The sequence below is a fragment of the Pogoniulus pusillus genome, chromosome 33 (assembly GCF_015220805.1).
Source record: "Pogoniulus pusillus isolate bPogPus1 chromosome 33, bPogPus1.pri, whole genome shotgun sequence".
Lineage (NCBI taxonomy): Eukaryota > Metazoa > Chordata > Aves > Piciformes > Lybiidae > Pogoniulus > Pogoniulus pusillus.
The window spans coordinates 15211811-15238646 of record NC_087296.1 but is presented as its reverse complement, the minus strand read 5'-3'; the positions used below and the strand labels follow the sequence as shown (position 1 = coordinate 15238646).

Here is a 26836-nt window from a genome sequence, read left to right as displayed (position 1 = left end):
GCAGAGAGCACTGAGCTCTGCCCTCAGCCTCCCCCACACTGCACACCCCCAGCTCCCTCAGCTGCCCCTCCCCAGCCCTGTTCTCCAGACATTTCCTCATCTTTGTTGCCCATCTTTGGACTCACTCCAGCTCCTCAATGTTCTTGGAGTGAGACCCAACACTGAGCCCAGGACTCAAGGTTTGGCCTCACCAGTGACCAGTAAAGGGGTACGAGACCACTGCCCTGCTCCTGCTGGCCACACCAGTGTCGATCCATGCCAGGCTGGTGGTGCCCTTCTTTGCCACCTGGACACTGATGATTCTTTTTCAGCTGCTGTCAACGACCACCCAGCTAATCAGGGAAATTGCCTATTCACTTGAACAAGAGGCACAGGCCTGGGAGACCTCAGCCTCTGACTGCAGCCCTGCCTTGGCTCATTATTCCTGTGTGCCCCTGAAACTAAACTGTCAAAGGGGTGGTGAGAGCACAGTGCACCGGGCAGCATCTGAATTAAATTCCCGCCTGAGACTGAAAATAGAACCTGAGACCCTTTTCTTTTTTGGAGGAAAAAAATGCTCCAACAACAACAGAAAGACCCCCATAAGACCACCAAGACCAACCAAAACCCAGCACCAAGACCGCCAAAACCCCCTTCCTTCATATTATTTAATGTTTGTCTGCCTAAAACGATAGAGCTTTTTGGCCTCGAGGGGTGCTAGCCTGTTGCCGTAGGGCCCGCTGGTGCTGGAGGCAGAGGGGTGGCAGAGGGCATGCCTGTGCTGCTTACCTTGGCAGCCGTGCTCGGCGCTGCGCTGCTGCCATCAATGCTGCCTTTCACTGCCAGCAGCCTCTGCCCACAGGTATAAACATTCCTTCAGGAGAAGGCTGAGGGAAATGTGCCCTGCCTCGATCGGCCTGCAGATGACAAACAAAAGCATATTGTGTAAGAGAGCAGTTACATAAAATTAGCCTGCAGCCAGGAGGTGTCTGTCCGGACACTGCTCCTGGACGCGGTCAGCTCCTGTGCCGCTCGGGCTGCGCAGCCGCGGCGAGCGCTGGCACAGGCAGCAGGCACAGCCAGAGGCTTCACAGGGTGGTCTTGTTCCTGTGGCTGCAAGATGGAAGAGCACAGCTTCTGTGCTCAGAATAAACCTGCTGCAGGCCGCCACAGGAAGAGCAGGGCTCCGGCGGGCTCCCCGCTGGCGCTGGGGCCGGCGGAGGCAGGAGGAGAGCAGGGCTCGGCGGGGCCGCGCAGTGGCTCCAGCTGCTGCTCCCAGGGACTCTCTATGGGCGAGCTGGGCAAACGCTGCCGGCAGCATTCGCAGCCTGTTTACCTGCCTAAAGCCCCCGTGATGCCAAAACAAGGCATTTGTTGTAGTCTTCCTGTAAATGAGGCTGCTGAGCGTGGAGGAATTAACTTCTAAAGCTAATTCTCCTCTCCCTCCCCGCCCCCAGCCTGCAGCCTGTGCACAGTCAGTTGCACAGAAGCAGATCTCCATTCCCTTATCGCTCAGGTCACGCCCCCGGGTCTCTTCTGATAACCGGGACTGCCAACAGCCCCTGGCTATTACGAGCCTACAGATCGCAGCGGGTGTACTTAGGAGAATAATCTCTGGGGAAAGGGGCTCCAGTGTGGGAGAAGAAGCTCCACTGTGGCAGAAGAGGCTCCAGTGTGGGAGAAGCTCCACTGTGGCAGAAGAGGCTCCAGTGTGGGAGAAGCTCCACTGTGGCAGAAGAGGCTCCAGTGTGGGAGAAGAAGCTCCACTGTGGCAGAAGAGGCTCCAGTGTGGGAGAAGAAGCTCCACTGTGGCAGAAGAGGCTCCAGTGTGGGAGAAGAAGCTCCACTGTGGCAGAAGAGGCTCCAGTGTGGGAGAAGAAGCTCCACTGTGGCAGAAGAGGCTCCAGTGTGGGAGAAGAAGCTCCACTGTGGCAGAAGAGGCTCCAGTGTGGGAGAAGAAGCTCCACTGTGGCAGAAGAGGCTCCAGTGTGGGAGAAGAAGCTCCACTGTGGCAGAAGAGGCTCCAGTGTGGGAGAAGAAGCTCCACTGTGGCAGAAGAGGCTCCAGTGTGGGAGAAGAAGCTCCACTGTGGCAGAAGAGGCTCCAGTGTGGGAGAAGAAGCTCCACTGTGGCAGAAGAGGCTCCAGTGTGGGAGAAGAAGCTCCACTGTGGCAGAAGAGGCTCCAGTGTGGGAGAAGAAGCTCCACTGTGGCAGAAGAGGCTCCAGTGTGGGAGAAGAAGCTCCACTGTGGCAGAAGAGGCTCCAGTGTGGGAGAAGAAGCTCCACTGTGGCAGAAGAGGCTCCGCTGGAAGAGATGTCCCTGAACATGTCAGAGGGAAGCCAGAAAGCAGCTAAAGGCTCATGTCAGCAGAAAAGGCAAAGCACGAGAGTCACTCATTCATGGAATGGGTTGAGTTGGAAGGGACCTTCAAGATCATCCAGTTCCAAGCCCCCTAATAAAGGCTGCATCAGAGCTTAGTGCACTCACCTGGACTCCTGCAGTGCTAACGACCTTGAGAGCACTGACCTGAGGCAGTGTCACATAAATCACATTTAAATTCACTCACACTTGTGTCCCACTCTTCCCAAACACTTGGGTTGGCAGAACTGGAACATTTGCTGATGAAATTCATGGATTCATAGAATGGTTTGAATTAGAAGGACCTTGAAGATCATCCAGTTCCAACCCCTGCCTTGGGCAGGGACACCTCCCACCAGCACAGCTTGCTCAAGGCCTCATCCAGCCTGGCCTTGAACACCTCCATGCAGGCGCATCCACAGCCTCCTTGGACAACCTGTGCCAGTGTCTCACCATCCTTACTCTAAAGAATTTCTTCCCCATCTCCAGTCTCAATCTCCTCTCTCCCAGCTCAAAGCTGTTGTCCTTGTCCTGTCACTACTAATCCTTGTCAGCAGTCCCTTCCCAGCTCTCCTGTAGCCTGCTCTAACATCTCCCTGGAGTCTTCTCCAGGCTGAACAACCCCAACTCTCTCAGCCCATGGTCTGATAACAAGAGCAACTTTGTGCAGTGCTATTTGGCTATTGTCCTACAGCAGGTCTGTTGGGCTAGAAGATTCTTGCCTTGATAAAATCCATGCAGCAGTGGTGTTTTGCACCTCCTGTGCAGCCCTGCCTGTGAGCAGAGTGGGCAGGCCTTGCATCCAGCCTTTGCCATGGCACCTGCCAGTCAAATGAGCTCTTGAAGGCTGAGCTCAATGCAAGGGCAGCACTGCAGAGCTTCACGATCATCACTGAGCCATGTGGCTGCACTCAGTTAGCCATGGGGGTATGCATGCAGGCAGACCACTGCTGACTCATGTCTGTGCACTCAGAAGATGTCAGTGGAACAGCAGCTCTCAGGGTACCAGAGGATGCCCATGCCAAGTCTCTACAGAGCCCCAGTGATGGCAGAAGATGGCCAGGCCATCAGTGTTGCACACACTGCTCTCATACTCTGAGTGTGTCTAACTGTTCCAAGAGGTTGGTGCCATTAAGAACCAGGTGCCCTGCTTGGTTTAGATTTAAAAGGTACCTTGATTCTCTGCCATATCCAGCAGACTGAATGGGCTTTGCTCCTTACCCCTTTTTGGTAGAGCACAGAGGAGTTTCTCTTTTCAGGTATTAGCTAAGTTTATTCCATACATCCCCTTCCGCCTCTCTACACTGCAGATGACCCAGCAGTGGACTCAGCAGTCTACAGGTGGCAGGGAGGGAGACTGGCAGGGCAAGGAGACTTCTCAGCCAGCTGCAAGCCCCTGGCTTATTAGACTGAATTGTTCCAAAATGCCAGGTGAATCTCTCCTCTCTGTGTGAGAAGGGGAAATGGCCACAGCTGCCAAACAAATGGCAGCAAGACCAGTAGGTGGAGGGAGAGCATCCTGCTGCTCTGCTCCACTCTGGTGAGACTGGAGTCCTGTGTCCAGCTCCACAGTCCTCAGCACAAGAAAGACATGGATCTGTTGGAGAGGGTCCAGAGGAGGGCCACAAAACCTGTCAGAGGGGTGAACACCTCTTCTGCAAGGGAAGACACAGTGTTGGGAATGTTTAATCTGGAGAAGAGAAGGCTCTGAGGGTCCCTTAATGCAGCCTTTCAATAATGAAAGGAGGTTTATAAGGAAGATGAGGACATTTTGGCAGAGCCCGTCACGTTAGGTTTCAGCCCATAAGAGGGTAGATTCAGACCAACCATGAGGAATACATTCTTTATGAGAAGTGAGACACCAGAAAGTTGCCCAGAGGTGGCAGACTCCCCATGCCTGCACACACTGGAGCTCAGGTTGGATGGAGCTTTGAGCTCCATAGTTGAAGTCCCTGCTTATCCAGTGGAGCTGGCCTGGGTGTCCTGCAAAAGTCCTTTCCAGCCTAAACTATTCTATGATTCTGTCAAGACCTATGGAGCCCTGCAAGAGGCACAAGCCACAGCCAGGCAGGAGGCAAGCACAAAGGCATCAGGAGAGTGTGGCAGGAATGCAGCCTGCTGGCAATGCTCTGCCCTGCCTGGCTTTTGGCAGGGCAACCAGGAGCAGAGCAGAGATGTGCAGAGTGGAGTCCCAAGCCTGCCTGGGAAAGCAAGGGTGGCCTTTTCCTTTGCTGCTGAAACCTGTCAATTGGACGTTTGTGTCTCCTGAAGGAGGCAATGGCACAGCAACAGGAAAAGCACTCACAGATGTCACTACTTCAGCTGCCTTTCTCTCTTTCTCTCTCCCTTAACTCTGCTCCAGTGGCTCTCAGTTATTTGCTGGTAAGGCACATCTGAATTTTCCTTTGCCTCCTTGTTGCAGCACTGTCAGACTGCAAATCACTTGGTAGACTCTGTTCTCTTGGCCCAGTTGCCTGCAGAGAGCCTGTCCCAAGGCCTCATTCTCCAACCTCTTCACATCCCCTCACCAAGCCTCCATCAAGTACTAACAGCTGGGACATTGCCAGCAGCCTGGGAGTGCCAGCCAGCAAGCCAGCATCCTCTCTCCCTGCGGACGTGAAGCTTCAGGCCTGCTGACCAGCTACTGCTCTAAGCTGGAGCTCGGCTGCTGTCGCTGGGGGAACAGCTTCATGTTTCTGCTGATGACAGCAATGGCCACAAGAGCAGTTTCCCTGAGCTCCTTACAGATTCATGTCCTGTACTTGCCACTCCATTACTTCCTGCACACACCTTTAGTGACCTTTTCACTCCTAGTGCAACATCAAGAGAATGAATAATCTCCTGCTCTGATGCACTGGGCAGTGCCCACAGGCTTCACGGCCCAGAGCACTTTTGGGGGGTGGTGAGGATCTAAAGACCTTGTTTTCAAAAAAACCAGCAGTGCAGGACTTACTCCTGCTTGTAGTAAAATCCCATGAGATTACCAGCACCCCTCTACACATAAACATGCAGCTGAACCAAAGCAGACTGAGCCCACCAGAAACAACAAGCATTGGAAAGGACAAAAGAGTCCTGCCACGTCCAGGGCCCTCCAGGTGAACTTCTCAGCAGCACTGAGTACAAAAATAATCGTGAAAAGTGTGAACTCTTCCTTCACATCTCAGCTGGGAGAACCTTCTCTCACCAAAACGGTAAGAGCCCTCTCATCAGTGGGTAAGGGAAGTGCAGCTGATGTCATCTACCTGGGCTTGTGTAAAGCAGCTGACACTGTCCTGCATGGTGTCCTGGTGTCTAAAGCGGAAGCACACAGACTTGAGGGGTGGCCACTGCTTGGATCAGGGCTTGGCTAGATGGCTGCTCTCAAAGAGTTGTGGTCAGTGACTCCATGTCCAGATGCAGACCAGTGACAAGTGGAGCCACTCAGGGGGTGGTACTGAGACCGCTGCTGTTTGACATCTTTGTGGACAGTGGGATGGGGACACCCTCAGCATGTTTGCAGGTAACACCAAGCTGTGTGGTGCAGCTGATACCCTGGAGAGAAGGGATCCATCTAGAAGGACCTGGACAGGCTGCAGAGGTGGCCCCAAAGCAACCTCATGAAGTTCAACAAGGCCAAGTGAAAGGTCCTGAATCTGGGTCAGGGCAATCCCAGGCACAGATCCAGGCTGGGTGAGGAGTGGCTCAAGGGCAGCCTTGAGGAAAAGGCCTTGGGGGTGCCAGTTGGTGCCAAAGTGCCCAGCAGCCAGCACTGGTCGCTGGCAGCCCAGAGCCAGCTGTGTGCTGGCTGCAGCCAGAGCAGGGAGAGCAGCAGCACAGGGAGAGGATTCTGCCCCTCTGCTCTGCTCAGAGCTCACCTGCAGCACTGCCTCCAGCTCTGGGAACACAGCACAAGAAGGACCTGGAGATGCTGGAGAGGGTCCAGAAGAGGCCACAAAGATGATCAGAGGTCTGGAGAACCTCCCCTGTGAGATCAGGCTGAGAGAGTTAGGGCTGCTGAGCCTGGAGAAGAGAAGGCTCCAGGGAGACCTCAGAACAGCCTTCCAGCACCTGAAGGGGCTCCAGGAGAGCTGGGGAGGGACTTTTGACAAGGTCTGGGAGTGACAGGCTGAGAGACAATGGCTGTGAGCTGGGAGAGGGGAGGTGAGAAAGATATTCCTTAGAGTGAGGGTGGTGAGACACTGGCACAGGTTGCCCAGGGAGGCTGTGGATGCCCCTGCCTGGAGGTGTTCAAGGCCAGGCCGGATGAGACCTTGAGCAAGCTGTGCTGGTGGGAGGTGTCCCTGCCCATGGCAGGGAGTTGGAACTGGATGATCTTGAAGGTTTGTTCCAGCCTAAACCACTCTGTGTAAGAATCTGCTACTCAGTTTTACTTCTCTGGTGCCTTTAACCACTGCAGTGAAGGCTCTGCTGGGATGGATGACAAATACTTAGCAGTACTCAGTAATGCTATGCAAGAGTGCAGGGCACAAACTGAGGCAGAATAACCATGTCCAATTGAAGTGGCAGAGGAATGCAGGAGGCAGAATGCTATCACTTGTCCAAGGATGTGCCTTGGAAACTGAAGCTACCATCTCTGGTCCTCTGAAAAATGTGCTTTTTAACCTAGAATCATCTCAGCTCTCTGCCAGGTGAGCCCTGCTTTGTTAGAGCTCAGGTGAGAAATCCCACCGAAGACAAGAGGCAGTGTTCCCTGGCTGCCTGTCCTTGTCAAGCTGATATCAGAGAAGAATGCCAGAGCTACAGAAAGCCAACTGGAAACAAGGAAAGCCAAAGTCTGCTTTCAGCTTCACACATCTCTGAGCTTCCGGAACCAAGGGCCAGAGGCAGAAAGAATCCAGGATGCTTCTGATGCAGGGAATGCTGAACTCCATACAAATGCCTTTTCCCCATAAGCTTCCACACCTGGGGTGAGGCTTACGTTTGGAAACTGTTGAAAAGGGTTTGACTGTTGGTGATTGTTTCGATAGGGGCACACAAACGTTCAGGCCTGGGCGCTTCACTCCTGGGAGGAAGCCTTCAGTCCATAGTAATTAGTAAGAACAGAAGCCTACACCCAGACAGAGATTCACAGGTGGTACTGGGGGCATGCCTGGTGTTCAGACAGTCCCCACCCAGCTCTGTGATCCCGGGCTGCCACTGCCAGGCCTTGTGCAAGGAGTGTCCCCAGGGGATCTCAGCCACCCAGTACACTGCTGAGACTGACACCCAGCCTCTCCAGCTGGCAAACAGGGAAAGCCTATGGACTGGCACAGATTCCAACTCTGTTCTCAATGGCCCATGAGCTCAGAGCTACTGGAGGGCACCTTGCCCTCTTCCACCCAAAGTCCCAGCCTGGGGGAAAACAGCACAGCACAGAGGTGCCCAGCCCTGAGGGCACTCTGCAGTGGCCTGCCCCATGTGTGCCATCCCATGGAAAGTGCCCTTCTGCTCCTTATCTTGGGCCTTCAGAACTGGGATACATGGGATCTGCTTTACAAAGCCTTATAAAGCTTCCACTCCAGCCAATAACAGGCATGTGCCCTCCCAGCTCCTCAGGTGCTGCTGGACAAGGGCAGAGCAAGGGGCAAGTGATACATTATGCACAGAGGATGAATTGCTCCCCAGGCGTGCCCTGGCCCTGGGCAGCAGCCCTCTGCAGGCAAGAGAGGACTCCTAGGAGCTGCCTTGGGTGTGCATTGGCTCCCATGTGTTTGTCGTGGAGGGGATTTCTCTATTCCTCCCCTGTTAGGGGGAGGTGAGAAGTTAATTTGAGGTGGTTTGATTTTTTTATAAAATTATTTATTAAAATTAATATTTACACATTTATACCACCCCCAACCACTAGGAAATCAAGTTCTTATTGCAAGTTTATGAAAATAGCTTTGGGATATATTTACAGGGATTGATTATTAAATAGGAATATCAAATTATGAACAATTATTGACAGAGAGAAGGATTTCTTAGGCTTAATGCCTCTTAACAACTCTAGTGTTTGCCCAGCAAGGGCTGAAACTGTGTCTGCTCTTCAGATAGAGATAACTTATATTACAAAGGAATTAAAGCTTACTCAAGGTGTGTTTCTCTAAGATATTAATCATTAATCACCCTCTCGGGATTCTGTCTCAGCGTGTGCCCAGTATTGGGGTCTTGGTGAGCTGGAGTCTGTCCTGGCTTGCAAGGGATGATAAAGGTTTTCCCAGTCTCTGGGGTAACAGTATTTCTCTAACCTTCTCTCCTGGGGTGAAGTGGGCTCTGCCTCGGTGCTGCGGCTTCTGGATGCTGTGCCTGTCCAGGGATGATCAGCTGGCAGGAATTTCCTGATGCAGGAGAAGGATCTGTCCGTGCAGTGTTTGCAGGTTTGCAGACCATCTGGCAAGGGGTCTGCTGGCTCTGGGTCTTTCCAGAGTTACAGAATAGCTGGCAAGCAGTATTTATGCAGGGTCTATGCCGTGCTGCATGGAGACAAGCTCCACAGATAAATCAAGATAGCTCTAGGCTTAGGCAGGGGGTTCTTGGCTCCCCATATATATATGAAGTGCAGGCATGAATGTGCTCTGCTTCTCAAAGGGCTTGCAGGTAGCTTGGCTGCGCCTTGAGATCAATGCATGAGTTCTGAGCCTCTGTAATGCTTGCAAGTGAGTAAGGCCTGATCCTGTGTCTAGGCCATGCAAGCAGGTCAGTGCAGCAGGATGCTGCTGTGGATCAGAGCTGAGTCTGCATGCTGTAAGCTTCTGAATGGTTTGAACCTCTGGACCGTCTGACCACGTGGTGCTGCTGTGCACCCCTCTTTATGGACTCTGGGCCGAGATTCGTGGCTCGTTGGACATCTAAAATGACCAATCAGGCTGACTGTAAGCCAAACCTTGCCCCAATAGGCAGCAGAGACATGCCTGGACCCTCCCAATAGGGGATTACCTGGGCGGACCCCAGGGACACACGGGCTGGGCGTGTGTGTGTTACACAACCTGTTTACCGCCTCGTGGGTCCTGGCAGAAGAACATGTCTGGGCATGTAGAGGCACGGTGAAGCCTCAGTTTTGGGGCTGCTGCACCTCCACCACAGTGCTGCAGCCGGAGAGGAGAGGGGCAAGGGGACTCCAGGCACTGCTCTGGTCACCATTCTGCTATGATATCTGAGTAATCAGATGGAGCTTTCTGATCTCTGGGTAGGGTGAAGACAAGCATTAGACACTGAAACTCTGTGGTATGCAGCTGCGAGAAAGCAAGCAGGGGAGGCTGCAAAGAGGAGCTTCAAATGGGAAATTCACTGCCATAGACTCACAGCACTGCAGAATTGCTTGGGCTGGAAAAGGCCTCTGAGATCATCCAGTCCAACCAGCAACCCAACCCCACCATGGCCATCAAACCATATCCCACAGTGCCATGGCCACAGGCTTCTTGATCCCCTCCAGGGATGGGGACTCCACTATCTCCCTGGGCAGCCTGTGCCAATCCCTGACCACTCTTGCAGCAAAGAAATGTTTCCTCATCTCCAACCTAACCTTTCCCTGGCACAATTCCAGGCCATTTCCTCTCCTCCTATCACCTGAGACTAGGGAGCAGAGCCCAACCCCTACCTCACTGCAGCCTCCTCTCAGGGAGCTATAGAGAGCAACGAGCTCTGCCCTCAGCCTCCTCTTTTCCATGCTAAACACCTTCAGCTGCTTCTCCCCAGCCCTGTTTTCCAGATCCTTCCCCAGCTTGGTTGCCCTTTAATACACTTCCATGACAGCCCAGCAGCCTCCCTCCAGTGTCCCACACAACCACTCTACATCTACAAGCACAGAGCAGAGACCTGGCAGGAGCAAAGGCTCCCTTTGCTGCAGGAACCAGGGAGAAGCTTTCCACGCACACACACACTCCTGAGGGTCACTTTAAGAGAAGCAGCAGCACTGCTTGGCTCCTATCAGCCAGAACCACTTCATTTTGATTGAAGAGAGGAAAAACAACAGTGAAACTCAAACTGCTGAGGTCAGCACTTTGGGCCAAGACCTAAAAATAGCCCTGCTTCTTATGGAAAGGAATCCCAAAAACCCCATTCCAAACAAACCCCTCGGCCCCGAAGATCTGAACTGCTCTCAGAGTTGTCTGAGTGCAGTGCCAAGCACACCGCTTAATACTCCAGAGGTTGCCTGTGCCAGCTCTGGATCCCTCCAGTAACTCCAGCCTGGATATCCAAGCCTAAGAAGTGGCTCTGGGAATAGCTCTGCTTTCTCCCACAGACTGCCCAGAAGAAAAGGACTTGACAGCAGCTTCACAGGAGCCAGTGTGTGCCCATATAGCCAAGAAGCCACCAGCATCCTGGCTTGGATCAGCAACAGTGTGGCCAGCAGGAGCAGGTCAGGGGTTATGCCCTATACTGGGCAGTGCTGAGGCCACACCTTGAGTACTGGCATTAGTTTGGGGCTCCTCACACCAAGAAGGACCCTGAAGGGCTGGAGAGTGTCCAGAGAAGGGCAACAAAGCTAGGGAAGGGTCTGGAGAGCAAGGATGGGGAGGAGCAGCTGTTTAGTCTGGAGGAGGCCAAGGGGAGACCTCATTGCTCTCTACAGCTCCCTGACAGGAGGTTGGACTGAGGTCAAGGTTTCAAGGTTGGTCTCTTCTCCCTCATCTCAGGTGACAGAAGGAGAGGGAACACAGTTTGGTGGCCATGGTGCTGGGGGTTGATTGTTGGACTGAATGACCTTAGAGGGCTTTTCCAAGCCAAACAATCCTGTGATTCTATGATTACCATGATGGAGCAAATCCTTGCTATGCTCAGTGCTGTGCAAACCCAGAAGTGTTTCTGTAGGCCTGAGAAGGCACAGGAGATGTGCAGGCAGTCAAGAGGAAAGGCAGGTTTCTGTGTCCCTGCCTGCACTGCTCAGCCAGAGCAGAGCACAAAACCCAGCATTAAGAAAATAAGTAAGGAAGTAGGAATCCCTGTTCCTGAGAACCAGGCAGAAATACAGTGCCCAGGAGTTTGCTTTGCTGCTTTGCCCAACCTCAGAGACAGAGCATAGCAGCTGATGTTTGCTCCCTGGTACACCAGCAAGAAATCTGGGTCTTCAATATCTGCATAGGTGTTTTGGAGGGGTTTGTCTGCACCTGGGGTAAGATGTGAGGCCGATTTGGAAGTTTTAAATAATTTAATAATATAAACAAAGGTATTTTCCCCCAAACTTCTGTACAGTTAACCCACACAAATTCTTTGTACGCGGTTAGTGAAGCTATTTTTACAGAGCGTCCATTTACAGCAGGATTAAGCAATTTGGTAGAGGTTTGGACAGGTTCTGGTTAGAGAGTCCTGTGGCATAAAGTGCCACTGGCAAAGCCAAGGAAATTTCTTAGCTACTCAAATCGAGAGAGTTCACTTACTCACTAATTGGAACTCTCAGTCTTTGTGGTCCAAAAGTGTATAGAGTGAGAGCCACGTAGTTAACCCTCGATTTGGGTTTGGGGCGCGCTGAGAAGATGCCACGGGCCTGATCGGGCGACGAGGAGGCTAGGAGAGGTGAGCGGAGGAGGTGGCAGGAGGCAAGAGGCACTTTGTTTACCTGCATCGTCCTATTTATCAGATGTGGGCCGAGATTGATGGTCCTTTGGCCACTACAATGACCAACCAGGTTGGCAGTCAGCCAAACTTTACCATAATGGGCAGAAGGCACTGGCCTGGACTATCCCAAATATGGGGATCACATGGACTTACCCCAGGGAGACATGAGCTGGGTGTGTAGGGGCTTACACAACCTGTTTACAACCAGGAGTCCTGGCAGAAAAGCATGTCCAGGCAGGCATAGGCATATGTAAGCCTATTTGGGCCTGTGTGACCCTCCACCACAGTAGGACAGTGGGGCTTGGATTTTCACAGACCACCTGAGAGGTTCCTGGAACACCTGAGGTGTCACTGTTTCCACCTAGCAAAGGATCTACCTGGCAAGGTGTTAGCAAGCCTGCACCTCCTTCTCCTTCTCTTGAGACCAAAACTCCTGAGGATGCTGCCTGCAAAGGCTTCAGGAGAGCTAATTCCCCATTCACCTCTTCAGTCCTCTTCAGCTCCTGCTGTTCATAGAACCACGGAATGGTTTGGCTTGGAAGGGACCTCCAAAGCTCCTCTAGCCCTGCCCCACCTGCAGTCAGCAGGGACATCCTCCACTAGATCAGGCTGCCCAGAGCCCTGCCCAGCCTCACCCTTCACTTGTGCTCCAAGGCAGTCTCTGTATGAGTGATTTTCACTTTCTCCTGTGGTGCAAAAGGCTATTTAAAGAAGTGTAATTTATTTTTAGTCAGTTAATCTTTTCCAGTTTCATTGGTGCTAAACTGGTTCCACTGCAGCTCTACCACTTTCCACACAAACCCCAGATCCAGTCCCAACCTCAGCTTCCTCAGCACCTTTGTGAGGGTGGCAGGATAAAGAGATTTCCATCCCCTCCACAGGGCTGAAACTTGTACAAGGAGCAAGAGAGGGCAGGACATTTAAGGAAGAAAGGTCACTTCTCTTTTCATGTCAAAAGGGTTTCTCAGAGGCCAGGATCTCAGCTGAACTGTGCATGCCAAACACAAGAAGCAGAACAGGCAAGGAGCAGCGGTGCTGGCCTGGGGCACACAGGTATCAGACTCCAAAGAATCATTTCAGCAGGGCAGCCTCTTCTTGCCTCTTCCTTCTCTCCAGCACTCACAGACCACAGGCTTACATGTTCCTGTTGCTGTCCTGAGGAGCCCATTTGTCAACTCCTTGTCCTGTGAAAGAAGAAGCAAATTTGAACTTTGTCTTAGCAAGAAACACATCCCAAGGAAAAGAGAAGCAGCACCCAGCGGGTCACTATTCTTGATACCAATTTGTCTTCTTTTTAAATGCCTGACCCAAAGAAGTCAGCAAAGGGAATGAAAGCTGAAAGTGGCAAGTTTGAATTTCACCAGGAGCCTCTGGCCTGGTGTGTAATCTCACTGCAAATATTCCTGCAAGCAATTAACAGAGGTACAAAACCCTCGTGTGCCTGATGGAGAGAGTAAATATAATGAAGAGAAACTTCTCCTTTTTTTCCACTAAACCCCAAACCTTTTCTTTTAAAATACTGAAGCTGCTTAGGCTTGAGACAGACATTTAGTATGTTTAGGATCCCTGACACAAGAGAGACATGGACCTGATGGAGAGGGTCCAGAGGAAGACACAAAGATGATCAGGGGGCTGGAGAACCTCTGCTGTGGAGACAGGCTGGGAGAGTTGGGGCTGCTCAGCCTGCAGAAGAGAAGGCTTCTCTGCGGAGACCTTAGAGCAGCCTGCCAGTACCTGAAGGGGCTGCAGGAGAGCTGGGGAGGGACTACTGAGAAGGGCTGGGAATGACAGGAGCGGCAATGGTTTGGAACTGGAGCAGGGCAGAGTTAGGTTGCACATCAGGAGGAAGTTCTGCACAGTGAGGGTGGTGAAATACTGGACCAGGCTGTGCAGAGATGTAGTTGAGGTCACATCCCTGGAGACACTGAAGATCAGAGTCAGTGTGAACCTGGGCAGCCTGCTGTAGCTGGAGATGTCCCTGCTGAGTGCAGCGAGGTTGGGCAAGATGAGCTTTGAGGGTCACTTCTACCCAGTGCAGTCTGTGAATCAAAGGGCTGACAATCAGCATCCTCAGAGCCCCTCAGGTAACAAAGTAAAAACCCTCATGAAAAATGTCTCTTGACCATGACAAAAGAACTGAAACTGTTGCAGGAAGTTTTGCTGTCACAAATACTGCCCTTCAGAGTGCTGAGTGCCTGCCTCTGCTCACTCAGCGGTCTGGATGAGCAGGGGCCTCGCTCTCATCCTTTCACTGCTGAGGGAGCCCCTTGGAGCTGAAGCTCTGTCTGCAGCAGGGTTGGCCCCGGCGCTGAGGCCAGGCAGGGTAGCGCAGGAGCAGCTTTAATTACAGCACCACCCGATGCATTTGTGGCCACTGGACCTGCCAGTGCTCTAATTCTCCCTTTTAACTTCTCCACGGTCTATTAAACATCCCTATTTACAAGACGCTCTGTGGGAATCAAACCCTTGGTGGCTGCAGTTCTGCCTTTCCAGCCTACAAGGTTCTGACAGCCCTCAGCATATTCCAGTAGGGACCTGACCTCTCTGTCTGCACGGAGTCGATCTCCCTGGCAGAGATCAAACTGCTGCTTAAAGGATCTCGTGGCTGGATTTCCTTCCCAGCAGCCCCACAACGCCAAACCAAAGCAGAGATGAAAGGCTGCATGCAGCTGCAAGAGGCATTAGCGGAGCAGCACAAGCCTCGCATGGTCTGGGCAGCCACAGCTCCCGGGGCCGCAGTGCAGGGAGAGGGCAGGGCAGGTGAGCAGGCTCCTGGCCTTAGGGCAAAGCCATGCCAAGTAAGCACGATGAGGACAGTCAGCCATGAATGGTGGAAAGACAGCAGTGACCCAGCCAGAAGGAGACAGATTCTCTGAGCAGAAATCAAACAGTTTATGCAATTTCCCTTCTTTGTCATTCTGCTTAATTAACGTGGAGTGATCAATGGGTTGGGTTGGAAAGGACTTTAAAGATCACCCAGTACTAACTCCTACCAGCCCAGGTTGTTCGAGGCCTCATCCAGCCTGGTTCGGAACACCTCCAGGGAGGCTGTGGATCACAGAATGGGACCAAAGATCCCATTCTGTGGTTCTGTGATCCACAGCTTCCCTGTGCAACCTGTGCCAGTGTCTCACCACCCTCACTGCAAAGAACTTCTTCCTCATCTCCATTCTCAATCTCCCATCCTCAAGCTTCAATCCATTCCCCCTCATCCTGTCACTCCCAGCCCCTGTCAAAGGTCCCTCCTCAGGTTCCTTGTAGCCCTTCAAGTACTAGAATGCTTCTTAAAGGTCTCCTTGGAGCCTTCTCCAGGCTGAATAGCCCAAACACAGAACTTTTCACAGATGCCACCCAGCAAACCAACCTCATTCAAAGCCAGGAGATGCAGAAGGTCTCCCTGAAGCCTTCTCCTCTGCAGGCTGCACCCCCCCAGCTCCCTCAGCCTGTGCTCACAGCAGAGCTGCTCCAGCCCTTGCATCATCTTTGTGGCCTCCTCTGGCCTCACTCCACAGCTCTGTGTCCTTCTGCTGGGCACACCAAAGCTGGAGGCAGGATTGGAGGCGAGGTCTGAGCAGAGCCAAGGGGCACAATCCTCTCTCCTGCCCTGCTGCCCATACTCCCCTGGCTGCAGCCAGCACACAGCTCCCTGCTGGGCTGCCTGGGGGCACTGCTGGCTCCTGGGGAGCTGCTCAGCACCCAGCACCCCCAAGGCTCTTGCTTCAGTTCTGCTCTCAACCCACTCTGCACTCAGCCTGGATTTGTGCCTCTTCTTCAGGACAAGTATTCCAGCAAGGAGAGAGGAGAAAGCTCTTGAATTCAGATTCCTGCAAGGCTCTTTTGCCATGACTGTACTGGAGAGCAAACAAGAACTGTGCAGGGCCTGCAGAAGCACAACTAGCACAGCAAACAAGACTTTGAGCTAATTCCTGCAATACCACTGTAAAAGAAAATCATCTGTTTGCCAGAGGGCTTCTTTAGGCCTCAAGCAGCAGAGAGTGTACTGTGAACAAGAGAATCTATTTCCCAGACAATGCTGTTCTGTGGGAACCATTCCACACTGCCAGAAATGCAGCTGGGAAGTTTATTTTCTGGCCAGGTGGGTGGGGGAACACAGACCCAGGAAAGACACTCAGCATCCACAGTGGACAGACAAGTCAATGCCATCTCTCACAACTTTCTAACTTTCCCTGCTCCTCTCCCTAATTTCCTGCCATCGCTTTTTCACTTGCTCCTGCAGTGGCTCTGGTGGTACTGAAGGCAAATTGCCACACCCTGACCGGTGCCTTACCTGAGGGACTCAATACCTCCTTGCTGCACTCTTTAGTAGCAGGCTCCATTGTTCACTGGATGCTCAGCACCCTGAGCTGGAAGCTGGGGATGGGGAGCAAAATGAGGCCCCCATAGTCCGGGTGGTCAGTGCCTGCTACACCCCTCAGAAACACACAGGTCTATGGGGCTGGGTGGCAAACACCCAGGGGTGCTGAGGGAGCTGCTGGAGGTGCCCACCAAGCCACATTGCATCATTTCCCAGCAGCCCTGGCTGAGTGGGCAGGTGCCAGCTGACTGGAGACTGGGGAACCTATGGACAAGAAGGGCTGGAGGCAGCACGGGGGAACAGGAGAGCTGTCAGTGGGAGCTCCATGCTGGGCAAGGCCATGGAGCAGGGCATCTTGAGAGCCATTGTGCAGCATGTGCAGGGCAAGCAGGGCATCAGGCCAGGCAGCCTGGGCTCATGAGGGGCAGGGCCTGCTTGACCAGCCTGACCTCCTTCCACACCAAGGTGCTGCTGAGTGGCTGAGGGATGGGCTGTGGTGGTGTTCACCTGCACTTCTGCAGAGCCTTTGGCACTGTGTCCCACAGCAGCCTCCTGCAGGACCTGGCTGTTGATGGCTGGGCTGGGTGGAGGCTTTGCTGGGATAGGCACTGGCTGGATGGGCCCAGAGCCTCCTGGGGAATGGAGTCAACTTTCAATACTTCCAGGCTTGGAGTCTCCTCAGCTTCTCTGAGCAGCTTGCTCAAGTGTCTCAACAACCTCTCATGAAAGAGTTTTGTATTTTGTTCTTACAAACAAAAAATGAAAACAAGAAATGAGTAAAGTGCAGGAAGGCTGCAGATGCCCCTGCCTGGAGGTGTTCAAGGCCAGGCTGGATGAGGTCTTGAGCACCCTGGGCTGGTGGGAGGTGTCCCTGCCCACAGAAGGCAGATGGAACTGGATGAGCTTTAAGGTCCCTTCCAGCCCAGACCATTGTGTGGTGCACAGATGAAGCCCTGCCTTGCACTACTGCTAGCAGTGAGCAAGCCACCAGCTCCCTGTAGGAGACACCTCTAGGTGTGTGATATCCAACACATCCCCTAAGAAATGTTTCCTTCTTCATTTGCTAAAGAGTTTTAATTGCCTCCTGCTAGTCAGGCCTCCTCCTTACCAGGAGGACAAATCTTGTAGCCTTCCAATCCCACTCTGCAGCTAAGCCTTCCTAGCACATACTGCATGTTCCTTGCCTTGGCTTAGAAAATCCATTTGAGAACCCTGTTCAACTCCCAACTCTGTCAGGAGCAGAAAAGAACAGTGCCCTTCCATGGCTGCTGTATAAGCTCCATCCCTGGGTTGCTGCCAAGTGTCCTGGCAGGGGGTGTGTGTGTGGAATTTCTAGGAAAGATAAGAAATTATTCTAGGATTTGCTTTTCCTTTGAAGAGCTGTTCAAAGATGAGGTTTCTGGCAGATACTCTGCAATTACTACTGAGAGTTCTTGCTAGATTCTGTGCTGCCCCTGATGCTGAAGGGAAGTGAGGCTACTGCTGGGGCTGACAAAGTCATAGATTGAGTGGTTTGGACTAGAAAGGACCTTCAAGAGCATCCAGTTCCAGCCCCTGCCATGGGCAGGGACACCTCTCACCAGCACAGCTTGCCCAAGGCCTCATCCAGCCTGGCCTTGAACACCTCCAGGCAGGGGCATCCACAGCCTCCCTGGGCAGCCTGTGCCAGGGTCTCACCACCCTCACTCTCAAGAATTTCTTCCTCATCTTTGCTCTCAGTCTCCACTCCCCCAGCTCAAAGCCATTGTCCCTCGTCCTGTCACTCCAAGACCTTGTCAGAAGTCCCTTCCTAACTTTCTTGGATGCTCCCTTCAAGAGTCCTCTTCCATGCCAAGACAACAGAACTCTTCTATGTCACAGACGCCAGAAGCTCTTCACCTTTTAACATCCCTTCTCCCTGTCCATAAATCCCTTCTTCCTTCGGGGAAATATTCCCCTTTGAGTCTCCTGCCCACCTGCTGGCACACAGAAGTTCCCTCCTGCTCACCTGTATGGCATCTCCTGCTCCAGCACAAGTTCCCCTCAGCTTCAGTGCTACTTCCCACAAAACGGCTGGGTTTAAGTGGTTGGCCAGGGAAGAAAACTGCCAGAGGTATCAGTGTGCTCTTGTCAGAGCTGGAACACTGTAGGCAGAGAGGAAATCAACCCCAGGCTTCCTTTGTGTGCCTGCTGCATCTGCAGGAAGCAGTGAGGACTCCCCAAGCTCTCTCACCATGGAAGTACAGGACACGAGCTCAAGGGATGCATATGCAGGAAGGAGCTCAGCTGAGGAGGTCTGCAGGAGAATCCTGCTTCAGTGGAGATTGTCTCCAGCTCTCCTAAGCCTTGCTGAGGCATTCAGCACCGCAGCTTGCAGGGGCAAAGCAGAACAGGACTCTCCTTTCTGGTTCCACAGGGTTGTGATGCTTCTTGGTAATCCCAAACACATCTCTGACTGACTGCAGAAGTGGGACCAGGAAGAAGGCAAGAGCAAAGCCTGCAGTAAAGGCCTCTCAATGTGTGTGTGGTTGGTAGGTGAGGACTTCTTTCAACATGGGCTCCAGCTCAAAGCAATCTGGTTCTTAGCATCCAGGCCAAATCCCTGAGAACAGCACAAATCCTGGTACTGAGATCAGGAAGGGCAAACAGCAGTTCCCAGTCATGTTGCTGCTCTGTTCTGTCATGCTGTGTGCTGTGGCTGAACCGTCCAACATCTGGACTGGGAACAGGACACTGCCAAATCTGTGCTTGGTGCTTGCCAGACTGCTGAACCCATGTGTGGCTTCACAGCTTGACATTCAGAGAGCTCTGATTCAGACTGAAAACTCACCAGTCTGTGACTGCAATATGATTCGGCAACCTGGAGGAGAGGCTTCACAGGGAGAAAAACAGCAGCAGCAGCCCCACATCTGGCCATATACGGCAGAGAACTCAACAGTCACCTCCACTCCACAACACAGCTCCACAGCTTGACTGCTTGCTACAGAATCTGGCTTAGCACAAGTATCAGGGGCCAAATTCTGCTCCCCTAACAACTATACAAACTCAGATAAAGTCCAGTGGTGCACAGCCTGTTCAGATGGGGCTAGGGCGGTGAAGGGACTGCAATGTCTGTGTGATGAGGGAAGGCTGGGAGGAGCTGGGGCTGGGGAGCTGGAGAAGGCTGAAAGGAGACCTGAGCAATGGTTACAAATAGCTGAGGGCTGGGGGGCAAGAAGCAGGGGCTAGGCTCTGTGCAGTGCTGTCCTGGGGTAGGACAAGGAGCAATGGACACAAACTGGGACCCAGGAGGTTCCACCTCAGCATCAGGAGAAACTTGTTTGGTGTGAGGGTGCTGGAGGCCTGGAGCAGGCTGCCCAGAGAGGCTGTGGAGTCTGCTTCTGTGGACACATTCCAAACCCACCTGGATGTATTCCTGTGTGCCCTGCCCTGGGTGCCCCTGCTCTGTCAGGGCAGGTGGACTCAATTTCTGGAGATCCCTTCCTACCCCTAATATTCTGTGTTACTTAATATACAGAAGCTCCTCGACAGGCTCCTGCTGGTGCCATTTGAGGTAATCCTGAAATCATAAACCAGGTAGAGAGCAGCTCCTCACCGAAGAAAGCCTCCAGTGGTATTCCAGGAATGTAGTCAGAGAGGTGGACTCAGTCCCTACCACACAAAGGTACTTGATTTGTAAGTGAATTGAGGCTTGTGAAGTGAGAAGGTTGAGCACACACAGAATGCTCTGGGAACCTTGGCCTGACACAGATTCCTCTGTGGGGATGTTTGCACACACAGAGGGTGGCCATGGCTAGCCAAAAGGAGGCCTCCTGGCCTGCTCCATGGAGGAGTTCTGTTGCTCTCTCACACTGCAAGACCATTCCTCCAACGTGGCTGCCTGCTTTCTTCAAGATAAAAATAGTTAAACTGCAATTATTTTTTTCATAGAATCATGGAATTGCTCTTGTTGGAGGAGCCCTCTGAGATCATGGTCAGCCCAGCACCACCACGGCCACTGAACAGTGCCCCAGGTGCCACGGTCACAGGCTTCTTGAGCACCTCCAGGGATGGGCACTCCACCGTCTCCCTGGGCAGCCTGTGCCAATCCCTGACCACTCTTGCAGCAAAGAGATTTTTCCTCATCTCCAACCTACCCCTCCCCTGGCACCATTTCAGGCCATTTACTGATTGCTGGGGTGGGCCAGCACTCCCCCACACCATGGAGCACTCAGCCCTGATGCTGTGCTGCTCAGCCCTGCCCGCCCAGGCAGCTCAGACAGCTCCATCCAGCTGCACTGCTCGCTGTCTCCTGGTGGAGATGCCTACACGGCCCTTGCCAAGCAGAGAGTATTCCCCACTCCTCCCCAGACACATGCTGGGACATTCGGGAAGTAAAACAAGTGGAATAAATGCTACTGCAGTGCAGGCTGAACAATTTGTTCAGCTACAGACTGCTGCTGTAGGAAAGCTGGCTTTGCAGGCAGTACATGAGACAAACGGGCTCCTTTGGCCTCATTCCCTTCTCTTTAGCAGGGATTGAATGAAGCGGAGGTAGTGAGGTAAAACCAAGCACATCTGGGTCAATTAGCATGGAAAGTCAATTCTTCAGGAGCTGATGGATGCCTCTGGGAATCGTGCACTTCACAGCACGAACCTCGGCGCAGCGCTGCACTCTCAGCAGCTCTACTCAATTAAGCCATTCCATGGCTCTTTAAATCTGGAGATTCAGGGGAATTGGTTAATTGTTTGCTTGTCATGGTTCCTCCTCAGGGAGCATGTAAATGTCTTCTGTTTCTCCCATAAATGTGTGGTGCGCACAGGAACAATTCATTTTAGCTGACTTATTCAAAGCTTATTTCTCCCGTGGGAAAATTCATCTTCCTGCTCCTTTCTGCTCAGGAGAACAAAGCTCTGCAATGGAAACAAACCACAGCCTCAAGACAGAACAGGTTTTCAGTCACTATAGCCAAGGTTAGATTTCCTCTTCCTTGAATCTTGATTCAACTGTTCCTCCCTGCTTTCATTTGTTGATAGCTTTCACAGCCAAACTCTTCAGGCCTGTGGTAGGGTTTCACCACTCTGCAGCCATCAGCAGCTTCACCACACCCTTGAACATGCCTAATGCACCACAAGTCAGCCACTGGCTGCAGCCAGCAGAACCTGAGCAAGCTGGCTAAGCCTTCACGAAGCTCTTCAGCTCATGGACAGAGCTGGATGACTCTGGAGGACTTATCCCTCACCCAGATATGTGGGCAGGATGCCACTGCAGGGCATTCTCCTCTGTCCCTACCGAGGGAGCTCTGACTTCCCTCAGCCGAGGGCTGCACCAGAGGTCTTGAACAGACAGACCAAGGCAAGCACACCACTTCCAGTCACAGTCGCCACTGCCCCACCCCATGCACCCCACTTCCATGCAGTCACAGTCACCACTGAGCCCAGCAGAGCCAGGCTGCTTTCACTCTCCCACTGCTTCACATTGCAGGCTGCTGAACACTCAAAAATCTCCAGCTGGTCACTGGGAGACAGTTAGAGGGTGCTCAGAGGAAAACAACTCACCTCATCTACCCCTAAATATGGCTGCAGAAGGCTAACTTTAGCTCCAGACTTTTTAAAGCTTGGCATGGTATTAAAATCCATCCATGGGGTGAGCTAATTTTTTATCATCAAAGAGAAGCTAAACAGCTTCTCCAAGGTCATACAGCAGGATAACTGGGATTAGGATGCCACAAATTCCCTGGGCTATAACCAGAAAATTATCCTGTTTCCTAAATGTAACATAACTGGGACATGGGCTGATAAATGGGCACTGAGTAAGCCACACTAAATCTCCTGATGTGTTCTGCAGTGTCTGGATGTGTCCCCAACCCCAGCTATGAAAGGAAAGGTAATTATGGTGATGGGCATGGGCAGTCCACCCAGAGTTTGGGTGACCACACACATAACCAACCCCAAATATAGACCTGAACTCCTGCCTCATGCTTATCTCCCTTACCTCCCTGGGCTCAGGAGCTTCCCAGCTCCTCTGACAGGAGACACAACCTGCTCTGTATGCAGGCTGTCATGGCCTTCAAGACATGTTCCTCAGCTCGTGGTCTTCACAACTTGCTCTTCAGGTCACTGCAGCAGGTTGCCCAGGGAGGTGGTTGTGGCCCCATCCCTGGAGATATTCAAGGTGAGACTGGAGAGGGCTGTGGGCAACCTGCTCTAGTGGAGGATGTCCCTGCTGGCTGCAGGGGGTTGGACTGGATGAGCTTTGGAGGTCTCTTCCAGCCCAGCCCAGTCTATGATCCTGTGATTCCCTGTCCTTCAGGACATGAGGAATGGCTGCTTGACATTCCCCACAGAGCTGCCCTCAGGGGCAGACACCTTCACCTGCCCATCTAGGTGTAACCAGAGCGTTTGTCCAACAGAAGTGCTGGGGGTGAGAGGCAGGCTGAGCCCGAGAGAAGGTTCCAAGAGGAAATGAAGATCAGGAAGCCAGAAGCTGTTATAAAGCAGCCCTGTGCTTTGGAAGCTCTGCCCATGAATGTTTCCAAGGGCAGTCCCCAGCATGACTGCAGGGGGACTGCAGGGCAGAGCAGGGGTTCACAAGCCCTGTTTGAGCAGCCTGTCCTGGCTCTGGAGAAGCAGAACAGCAGAGCACACAGCCCAGGCTCAGTCATGCAGCCTCTGCCAGGGCACCTCAAGCCAGTCAGCTCCTCCCGTGTACAAAGGTAAATTGACATCAGTATCCTTGGCACCCTCTACATGCTCTGCAGGACCTCTCTTCAACACATAGGTGGAACTTCAAACGGTAGCTGCAGCTCCAAAGAACATGCAAGAGATCCTGACAGCCCTTCTGGATGCCATGGCTGCCTGCAACCCAGAGACATGATGCCAGACACTCTTCCTCCTGTGGTGGACTGGCATGCAGTTATTGTGCACCTCAGCTGGCCCTGGTTACAGGAAAGAGAGGAAACATTTGATTAGCTTCCATCTCCTAAGCAGGGTGTGGGAGGAAGTCAGGCTGCCAGCTTCAGCAAGTTTCTGGGTGTAAAGAAGAGATGGCCCATTGGCAGCTGACTCTTGAAGGCATCCAGAGGAATGGAAAGGTGAAAAGGTTCTGACTCTGCCTTGAGGATTTTTAGGCTGTCACACATAGATGCTTGTCACTAGTCACGGGAGGATAATCAGAGGCAGCAAAGAGAAGACCCAGAGAAAGGGGCTGTTAGCTGCACACCCCCAGAGAAGGCTGCCACCCTGCTGAGAAGCAGCATGTCACAGGGCTGTGTATCAGGATGGGCAGGATCTATTCCAAAATTAATATCATTTACTAATTTTGATGTTCAGGAATCTATCCACAGATCATAATGTTCTAACAACAGCTTCTGCACACGGTCATGAAAAGTATTGCACAGAGGGAAATAAAGAGGGAATCTAGAGCACCTAAGAAACAAGCAGCAGTGATAGAACAAATGTTCATTCAACTGAGAAACTGGACACAGAACCTTGCAGTCATTGCAGCTTGTCTACTAAAGGGACTTGAGGAGCACCTTTCTGCTTAAGACAGAAGGCACTTGGAGTCAGTGACAGAGTGGCTTCGAGTATTTACTCACAACCATCTGCTGGATGGGTGGGCAGTGGCCAATGGGATGAGACTGAACAACACCAAGTGCAGGGTTTTACACTTTGGCCACAACAACCCCAAGCAGCAATACAGGCAGGTAACAGAGTGGCTGAGATCAGCCAGGCAGAGAGGCACCTGGGGGTACTGGTAGAGAGCAGCTGAACATGAGGCAGCAGTGTGCCCAGCTGAGCCAATGGCATCCTGGGCTGGCTCAGGAGCAGTGTGGGCAGCAGGACAAGGGAGGTTCTTCTGCCTCTGTGCTCAGAACTGCTCAGGCCACAGCTTGAGTGCTGTGTCCAGTTCTGGGCCCCTCAGTTCAAGAGAGCTGTTGAGGTGCTGGAAGGTGTCCAGAGAAGGGCAACAAGGCTGGGGAGGGGCCTGGAGCACAGCCCTGTGAGGAGAGGCTGAGGGAGCTGGGGGGGTGCAGCCTGCAGCAGAGGAGGCTCAGGGCAGAGCTCATTGCTGTCTGCAGCTGCCTGCAGGGAGGCTGTAGCCAGGTGGGGTTGGGCTCTGTTGCCAGGCAACCAGCAACAGAACAAGGGGACACAGTCTCAAGTTGTGCCAGGGCAGGTTCAGGCTGGATGTTAGGAGGAAGTTGTTGGCAGAGAGAGTGATTGACATTGGGATGGGCTGCCCAGGGAGGTGGTGGAGTGGCAGTGTCTGGAGGTGTCCAAGACAGGCCTGGATGAGGCACTTAGTGCCATGGTCTGGTTGATTAGACAGGGCTGGGTGCTAGGTTGGACTGGCTGAGCTTGGAGGTCTCTTCCAACCTGCTTGATTCTATGAAATATTATCTCTGGACTCCTGGGGCTGAATTAGTTTCCAGACAGTTCCCAAACACTTGCAAGGTGTTCTGTTGGTGTCTTGATAGCCATTGAGGCTTCCAGTTCTTCCCAGGCTCTAACAGGGAGCTGGGAAAGAGGCAGACAATCTCTGGCCTGATCCTGGTTCCTCTTGGAGCCCAGACTTGGCACGGAGGTTTGCAGAGGTGCAGGCAGGATGCCTTGTGGATGTGCAGAGAGCACCATGTTGGTGGCACTTCTCGCCACGGCATCAGGCACTTAACCTGAGGCGCAGCAAGTTCCCAAGTGGCTCAAGCCCAGAACATCAGGGCTTGTTACAATGCAGCAGGCAGAGCACTGAGGTGGGCAAAGCACTGAGGCAGGGCAGAGCAGTGAGGCAGAGGCAGCAGCACAACTGCTTGCAGCTTAGCTCCATTTCTATCACTTGCCTGAGTGCAAAGGCTCCTTTGGCCACAGAGATTCATCAATCAGATGGCATTTGCCAAACTGACCATGTTAGGTGACCCCAGAGCTTGCTGCTCATCGCTTTGGGAGGGGACATAATGGCCCAAGCCATTGTTTTCCTCCTGCCCATGCTTCCCCCATCAGCAGAACGGTGGGGCAAGTCAGGACAGGCCTTCCACAAGAGGCAGCAATCCCTGCCGTGGCAGGGCAACCAGCTGCTGGCAGCTCCTCCAGCGCTCAGTGCTTCTGGGCACAGTCACGAACCAGAGCTTCATGTCCAAAGGACTCTCTGTTCACTTTCCACCCACAGCCACAGCAAGACCACAGCTCTGCTCCCAGCGAAAATCACACTGATGCTCATGGATGTGTGTCTGGATCACCAATCAAGTTGCTGGAGATCCAAGATACTTTAACTTCCTTTTTAAAGAAAAAAGTAATCAACAAACTCTCTCTTCTGCCTGTCTTATTGCTTGGAATGCACCAAGGTGGTACCTGTTGACATGGCCGGAAGAAGAAAAACAGGGAAGGGGTAGAACAATCACAGCAAACTCCAACTAACCAAGGCAGTGTGCAAGGTAATTCCCCAGCCACCTTTGACTAAAACTGTATCTGAATCCCAAAGTTAATGCAGACAGAGGCCATGAGTCACAGAATTGTCAGGGCTGGAAGGGACACCAAGGATCATCCAGTTCCAACCCCCATGCCATGGGCAGGGACACCTCACACTAGGTCAGGTTGCCCAGAGCCACATCCAGCTTGGTCATAAAACCTCCTGGGATGAGGCTTCCACCACCTCCCTGGGCAACCTGTGCCAGGCTCTCAGCACCCTCATGCTGAAGAACTTCTTCCTAACATGCAATCTGGATCTACCCACTTCTAGCTTGGATCCATTCCCTGCAGCCCTATCACTACCCAATGCCCTAAAAAGTCCCTCCCCAGCTATCCTGTAGCCCCCCTCAGATACTGGAAGGCCACACTGGTCTCCTCAGAGCCTTCTCCTCTGCAGACCAAACAGCCCCAGCTCTCTCAGCCTGTCTCCCTGGCATGGCCCCTGGCCATGAGCAGAGCAGTCCCTGCAGCTGCACACACACTCTGGACGTGCCGGGGGAGGCACAGTGCATTGGGTGGCAGCTGCAGGGAGCGCAGCCAGCATAAAACGCCGCTGCCATGTTTGCACTGCCTCCACTTGGGTGCAAGGGACAGCAGGGAATGCCGCACGCACCGGGACAGGCCTTCCTCGCAGCTGGCACCACCGCCTCGGGCTGCGAGCACCTTAAAAAGACAGGAGGCAGAGACCAGCAGAGAGGCAGCGCTGGCAGCGCCCGGGCAGCCGCTTCCCTGGCCTTCCTCCAGACACAGCCTGGCACCCCCCGGCAGGCCCAGAGCACAGGCACCCCGCACTGCGGGCACGCACACCGCCCCCGGCCCCGCAGCCCTGCCCTGCCGGGCACCTACCGGCCCGAGCGCAGCCTGCGGCAGGAGGCAGCTCCCAGCCCGGAGTGCTCCCGCGGGCAGCAGCAGCTCCTTCCCCTTCCAGCCGCGGGCAAAGGTCGAACCCAGAGGAGTCAAGACGGTCTAGGCGGGATGTAAATGAGACCACACCTTCCAAATGCCTTCCAATCCCGAGGGAAGAAGATGAATGTAAACGAACCCCACACCTTGCGGGACCAGCCTCCCTTCCCACGGGAAAGACTCTCCCCCGGAGCATGACCCCTCCCTCGGCTGGCCTGGCTGCTCCCGGGCCTGGTGGCAGGCTCCAGGCAAGGGCAATCCCTCCTGCAAGCTGACAGCTGAAGTCAGGGACTTCTCCCCTTCCCCTGCTCCCAGAGAAGCTACAGTTGGATTTGGGAAGCAC

At 53.1% G+C, this 26836-nt stretch overlaps 1 long non-coding RNA gene across 1 annotated transcript; it reads right to left on the bottom strand.

Moving 5' to 3' along the window:
- Positions 1-11426: 11426 nt before the first annotated feature.
- LOC135189617 (uncharacterized) lies at positions 11427-26523 on the bottom strand. The gene is made up of 2 exons (XR_010308171.1): positions 26437-26523; positions 11427-13036 (listed from the first exon to the last, which is right to left on the bottom strand). It is a non-coding gene; the product is annotated as an uncharacterized LOC135189617 (long non-coding RNA).
- Between the last annotated feature and the right edge of the window lie 313 nt (positions 26524-26836).